This window comes from Lissotriton helveticus, chromosome 12 (assembly GCF_964261635.1).
Source record: "Lissotriton helveticus chromosome 12, aLisHel1.1, whole genome shotgun sequence".
NCBI lineage: Eukaryota > Metazoa > Chordata > Amphibia > Caudata > Salamandridae > Lissotriton > Lissotriton helveticus.
In genome coordinates this window covers 465,485,368-465,493,143 of record NC_136073.1, presented here as the reverse complement: position 1 = coordinate 465,493,143, position 7,776 = coordinate 465,485,368, and positions in this window count along the sequence as shown.

The window sequence follows — 7,776 nt, the reverse complement described above, 5'->3', positions numbered from 1 at the left end:
GAATGCGAGGTCGGACAGATTTAGAGAAGTTAGTTTTATACATTGTCCAGAATATGAAGAGTGGGAAGATGGATTCAGACTATGGATACTGCTACTGATATGTTTCTCTTTTTTTCTATATCTTTTATGTTAATCTCCACAAGAATCCGACAAGTGCTATTATGATCTCTTTAAAGCTGCAGTCAACCACTAAGGATTATTGTTATACAATTAAAGCTCCGATGGATTTGTATTTGGAATGTATATATTTTGTACCTTGTGGCTAAATAAATAAAAAAAAGAGACCTGAAAGCTTATTGGTAGTCTTGGAGATTGCAGGTGGTCCATTAACCGGCTTGCAAGCGTCCTTGCACTTATTTTCCCCACAGAGCTACATCAGCCATTGGGGCAGTAGTCGAGAGGCCTAGACTCTTTAAATGGGCAGCATCTAGTACATTTCCAAAATAAATGGAAAGATGCCTTTGATTTGGAAATGTGGGCAATATGGAGTGATAAGGTAAGAGGATGCATGCATTATAACACTTGTCAAGATTTTGGATTGGAGGCAGAGGAAGAGCTCCAGGCTGGAATGAGAGGAATGACAATGCAACAAACACTTTGCATGATAACTAGTCCTATTACCCTACCAATTGACTAACTCGTAATGAAGTTCTGCTTGGAATGTCCTATTAGCAGCGAGGTCTAATGGAGTTACTCTGAATACACTATTCTCGACACTAGGGGGCAGGGAGAAAGGGGGTTAAAATACATTGAGCTTTCTCAAGAAACAGGACCAGATGTCTAAGGAATTAAGATTGGGTAAGAAGATTTACAGGGAGTTGGACATCTGCCTTTTGGATCATCTTAACCACATCGACGCTGATGACGAGCTCAGCTCGTCATGAGGTACACCTCTCGTATGCTCATGACGAGCTGAGCTCGTCATGAACCGCGGGTTTTTAAAAACTTTAGCGCACAGCGGGAAAATGCGCCGCAGCGATGCGGTTAAGGAACATTCAGCCATTCTGGACGTTTAGAACGTTTTTTTTACTGGGTTTTCATCAGCACTTTTTAATGTAGAGTATGAGATTGCTCAGTTTAGCTGCTTTTTCCCTCTCAGATCACCGAGCTTTTATTACATTGTTGGCCCTGGTGTTTTGCCAGCTTTGTTACTTATCATGGTGCCAGGAGACTAATTGTGTGAACTAACTAATAGTGATACTGTTATCATCCAATGCCTCACCATCAGGAAGTGGTTGGTTGCTCCAATTTATTTTTAATCTGCCATGTCCCAGGTAGGCACTGCATTTGGTACCAGTATCATCTAGTGCAGCCAATCCATTTGCTCACCCAGCTATTGCTTGCCATTGCCCTCTTCAGCAATAGCAATCAGTTACAAGTACTGTGCCATGCACCAGTCATCAAGAATGCCAACTGGTTTGCTCTTAAGGTATATTTCCTGGTGCAATTTGGGGATTGCACTTTGGACCAATTGCTAAGGAACTGCTTTACTGTGGAGCACATCCTGTCGCAGAAATAACTGGTTGTGCGTAAAGGCCTTGAATCTGAGGATGCTGAAGTTAAACACATGTTCTCACGAGCAACAAACACTGGAGAAAAGGGAGGCAGCTTAAAATGTTTCACAGCCGACAGTGGGCCGTTTATCACTGCAGGTTCAGTAGCGCTTGTCCCCTCTTCAGCCGTGTCTGTTGGTCTAGTGTAGCCATAAAGTCATCCTGTCGGAGAAGTGGAATATCCTGTAGACACCATATGGAAATGTTCCGATAGGGCATAGTAGTTTAGAGGTCTGGGATCTAGGATTGGCCTTAGCGACGCGTCCTTTTTGGGGATCAGAACGTATAGCGAATATACCCCTGAGCCTTTAAAGTGGGACAGGCTCTATGGTCCCCTTTAAAGAAGGGCATGGACCTCTTGTTTGAGGAGTATCAGATGTTCCTTGGATAACCTGTGAGAACAAGGTGTGATGTCGGGTGGGGTAGTAATGAGCTCCAGACAATAGCTATGTTGAATGGTGGCTAGTACCCACTGGTCTGTGGTGATGGAATCCCAGACTGGGTAGCCTGCCCCCGACAGGTGTTGTGTGGTTGGGGGAAGATTAGTTAGTCCCTGCTTAGCAGTGGGTGTTGCTCCACATGAGCAGGCACCCTCGCCCCTTCCCTGGATTCTCACTCCCCTAGAGGAACCTCTGAAAAAACACGTACTGTACGTGGATTGGGTTTGTTTTTGCTGGGAAATGGCTGTGTGTGTTAGCTCTGTGGTTATGCCAGTTCATTTCTACCATCGCCGGGACGACGCTTTGCTGGGGCAGCTGTTGCGCTTTATAAGACACAATAACGTAACATAAGCAGCACGCTGGTATTAATACCTCTCTGCTGTATCTGCTGCATCTAGGGCACAGCAGATGGAATTATTGGTAATTGCCAGTCCTTCTGTGACAATCTGTTGGCCTCTTTTACGGTATTCTTAAGGAAGGTACTGCAATAGTTCTTCCATTTCATCCCAATGGGCCCCATCATGGGGTGATAGACAAGCTTGTGAATTGGCAACACACCAGTGATTAGTTGCTTGTGCTACCATCTTTTTGCCAGAAGCATCTATGTGCTTGCTTTCCTTCTCGGGAGGTGGAGTGTCCCCAGTAGCCTGTCCGCCCTTTTATGAGTAGTTGTAACAATGGAGTCAGGTGGAACCTGACTCTAGATAAAGAGGGGGTTAGAGGGAGTCACTTTATTTTTTATTTATTTTTGCCCACCCTTGGGGTGATGGCACGGGAATGGACTGGCTCTTTGAAAATATCCTCAGCAGGTCTCTTCGTGCCAGGAAGCATGGGCAAATACTGGGTGTCCTTGTGAGTGGGGGAGGGTGTCAACCAGAAAATCCTGCTCTAGGGGTTCCTTACGCAGCTCATTATGAAAAGTTGCTGCCCTAATGATAGCCTGATGAAAGGAAGCGGCATCTTCAGGAGGGGAGGCACAAGCTGGATATAAATCTGGCGCGTTGGGAGTAGTGGGATCAGCGTCATACATATCCCATGGGTCAGAATCCCCTAATGGCCCTCCCAAACCCCATGATCTGAATTTGGTGACCCTTGAAGTGATGCACCAAGTGGGTCATGTGTTGAGATAGTGGTGGATGAGAGGGAGGTGGGGTGGCGGTGGTAGAGGGGGTGGAGGATGGGGAGTAGGGTTGGTACCTTTATCCTTGGTCTTTTTGGGAAGAACAGAAATGTGTAGGGCCTCCTCAAATGTCAATTTTCACTTTGGTGGAGGCGAGGTAAGAATAAAACTAGTTCACCCGTGATTAGGAAACTGACAAATATCCATTTTTTCCAGAACAGGTTCAACAGGAGAGACAGAAGGTGATGGTCAGGAGTCTTTCAGCTCCAAAGGTTTCGGTACCAACAGTTTGGACTTGGAATTGTGCTGCTTGCTTGGTACCAAAGCAGATGTGGGTGGAGAGGGTCGGGTCGGTTGCTAGGGTGGTACAAAAGGTCGGGTCGAACCCGAAGCATGTCCTCGGTCCAAACAGGTTGATGCTGAAGTGCCAGGCTGGAGGGTAGGGCATCCAAAACAGTTTTACAGAGCAGACCATGGCCCAAAGGCAGTGGTTATCTACTACCTTTTATATTGGAAGCAGTGACTATTTTGTGGCCGCCTTGGATGGAGGAGCAAAGTTTGGGGGTCACAGTACTCATGCACTGGCCTGATAGGCATTTGTGCATCTCCATATCCAGCTCAACGTCAGAGCTTTCATCAACAGAGAAAGCCCCTTCAGCGAATTGCCTTTCTTGTGTATGAGCTTCTCCGAAAAAGTTGATAGTGTCATCCCCACTCTTGAAGCATTTCTAACTGACTCCCCTTTCTATCCTGAAAGGTCTTTTTGGACTTAAATGACTTGCATGTGTCAGTCTCCTTTACGGGTGAGTGAAAGGTCTAGATTGCACAAGAGTTGTCAATTGGCTTGTGCGTATTGTGTGGCCACTCAGGCAAAACCAAAACAGTGTACATTCCATTAGAAGCTCCTATTCGATGAAGGCAGGTGCATGTGGGAAGGTAGACCCGAGACAGGCGGTGCCCCGCAGGGCTGTCATTTAAAGGCCAAACAGACGAAATTTGAGTGTAGTGCAGAATAGGAAAGCGTGATCAAAAACAATAACAGACAGCAAAAAAACTGAATAATCACACCGAACTGAGTCAAAATGCACAGCAGAGGCACACATCTTAACCGATGGTGAGAGAACAATCTAACAAAGGAGTTGATGCCCCTACGTAGTATCACCAAGTGGAGTCGTCACTCGGCCTGTTGAATCGAAAGACTTCTTTGAAGAAAAAACGACTTGCACAACTCTAAACCCAACACTAGAAGGCAGGAGTATACACAGCCACACATGCCATCGAACATGAGGTTTTTCACATCCAATAAAAATGTACTGCCAACCCTAGACACCTTGCCTGCATGTGGCTCTCCCTACTGCCATATGTGCACTAAAAGGACGTGTGCCAGCTGCTCCAGGGGCAGATTGGCCTCAGGAGAAAGAAGCTATTGTCCACGCCTGAGTCGCCAACGGGTGGGCTCTCTTCTCTGGGACCAGAATAGGAGTGAAAACTACAAGAAGCCTGGACAGCAAAGTCATTCAGCTGGTTGTGCTGGCATTCCTACTACCCTAGGCAAGGGTCCTCAGAGGGAGTAAAACCTTACACATTCTATACTTTCTACCTCACATAAAATTGGGGAGAAGAGCTGGCCTAACTGCTAGGGTGGCCAACCTCGAATCTGGGGAACTGGATTAGAGTCTCGGCATTGACTCTGAACATCCTGTGATTCTGGGCAATTCACTTAATCGCCCCACACCTAACAAAAATGAATGTGTCCTCATGTAACACAACTGGTGCTATGTAAAGCGCTCTGACACTCGATACCTTCGGGTCAAGTTCGCGAAATATAAAATTCCGTAAAATAAATATCTAAACGTTGAACTATTTTATCAGCGTTCTTCTATTTCTAATTGGTTTTAAACAATTACTCCAGGGTGGCCTTATGGCCGAGTGGGAACTTTTGTACTAGATTAATTATGATTAATGTCACAGATGGGATCGACCTGAACTCAAGAAAAGCATTTCACATACCAGCTCTGAAGAAACAGCATCCCCAAAAAGGCAGGCTGGACTAAACATGTTACCTACATCTCATTGCCAGCAGCCCAGTCCTGCCGATTGTCCTTGGCACAAATCAACCAGAACGGTCTTTTCAAAATACCATTCTTTTTTTTCACCTAATTTTGTAACGCTTCAAATCTTTTACTAGATGTCAAACTCTTGTTGTTTCTGCAATCGAGACTTCTACAAATCAGACCCACCAGGAATTCGCGGTTTGCCGTGAAATCGGCACTTTTGAAAAAATGCCGCGATTTTTCCAAAAGTGCCAGGGAAATTGAAGGTATGCAAAGGTTAAAGTTGTACATACATGGCCTCTCTTCCGTGTCCAGATGTAAAAAAAAATAAAAGAAAAAAAACACACTGGCCTCCAGTCACCAGCCCCCCACCACCCTTTGCGGCGACTTTTTCCTTCCAGGGCTGTGCTCTCTGTAGGTGGATAGTACAGCACTAAACTGGGGGTTCATTGGGACCCGGTCAGAGCAGCCTAGAGTTTATGACATAGCAAAGAAGAATAAAGAGATTTAGAATATTTTATTCATGATAGTGGCTCTCAATGAGATCCATACATAACCATTAATGATACAATGCACATTGAACAATCGCTAGAGGCCTTAACAATGCACAATATTCATATTAACCAATTCAATGGTACTCCTTGCGCTCTGCCGAGATTTGAACCGGTGAGCTGCAGGTTTGAGTTTTGTGCAGGCTCTGCTCATCCCACTGATCACCTCCAGAGTGACTAAGGAAAGGTGGAAAACAAGCTTCTATGCTGGATGGCACTAGGTGGTGCAGGGAGGAGAGAGGACTGGTTCTAGATAAAGGAGCGGCCAACATGGGTCTGTACAGTTTTACTAGAAGATGGAGGCTGAAGGATGAATGGATCTTGGAGCCATGCAGTTGCTTAAGGTCTAAGGACTAGCCAAGAAGTGCTGCAGAGGATTGGGAAGAGGTTCCCTCATTCTGCTGGATACGGATGTGCACTGAGGCATTAACAGTGGTCCTGCTTTCAGCAGAGGCAGTGGTTGCTGTTTTTGCACCACAAAATAGTGATTCCGATGGAAACTAACCTCACCTTCCCTCAGAACAGACCAGGTGTGCGAACAGTGGCACCGCCTCATTTGAAAAGAAACACTTAGTTCCTTTCATCGTTCTCAATGTTCATGCTACACGAGTTTTCCATTAGCCTCGTCACATTACTGGAAACACGTCCCATCTGCAAACACTGAGCACAAGAAAGCCACCACACCACCGATTATTGTTTATCACCAAAAACAGCCGCAAAACCAGTTCTGATACACAAAGGGGGACTGGAGCCGGCATGGGAAATCTTGCATCTATCTTAGGACATCCCCGAGCATCTAACGTCCCCAGTAGAGACAGGGCAAAACTCTCTCAATTGCTTGACGTCACAACAGGCGAGTCTGCAGACTGGGTGCTATTTCAGTTGTTTGACATCACAACAGGCGCTGTGAAGAGGCTGAAGACACCAAGGCCCATGGAGGTAGCGTGGCTTGGCAGTTGGAGATGGCGCAATGACTCAATGGCATTGTGAATTAATGAGGTAGTCAGGCCCCACGCATGGCAGTTGGTAAATGCATCTTTGATGGGCTTCTCAGAACCAATACTAAAGCAAATGGAGGATTGCATTTCCATGGGATAACAGCTTTCACCTGCTTCCACTGTTCCATATCCCAGGTTGCCTACTTCCAAGTGGAATACTCCCCTAAAACAGTTTCCATTGATTTAAGGCTGAAAATGAATGATTATAAAGTGCCGCACAAATGCAGCTAAATTTCCATATTTGTGCCGCTAAATTTCCATATTTGTGCCGCTAAATTTACTAATCCATGCCGCTATATCCTGGGGGGGGGGGGGTCTGACAAATGGCTGGATATTTACATTGGCTCTAATTATTCAGTAATTCCACACTGACCTCCACATGACATTTTGTAGTGAAGCACAGGGGGTCTTTTTCATGTTTAATATGATTGTTGTCTAGCTATAGTGCTGGGGGTGTTAACATGTGGAGATGACCTGCTTGCAAGGGCTAATAGACCGGATATTTTCCACTACACTTGCTATACGTTGACTGTCTTTGCGTAGTTCACTTGAAGAATCGCTTGCCTAAAGATGCAGATCATACATGGTCATCTTCATCCCTATCTCTTTATGCTCACAGGGAAACACGATGATCATTTCTGGTTTCTGTTCATTGATTTTTGCACCTATGATGCTGAAAATCATCAGGTAGTAACAACGCCCAATACTGACATGGCTGGTACTGTAATTAAATCTTACAACTATTTCGAGTTCGAAGGTATGAGTTCCCAAAGAAGGAAGCCAGAAGGGCTATGTGGGAAATATCGGGTGGTTGGGAAGCTGTTTGATACATGCCAGGCAAAATCACAGATCTACTGGGAACAGGAGTGTTAAGGCGCGGCTGTGCAAGCACCATGTATATGGATGATGCACTGCAAATGTAATTTCAGAAGGAGTATATCAGGTGTAGGCTGGGAAATGACAGCAATATAGATTAAAGTTTTAGTAGTGGGTGAGTTACAATACAGGAGCAGGCAGTAGACTGGTGGTGCAAAAGACATCCAAGCAAGCTGGAAATGTA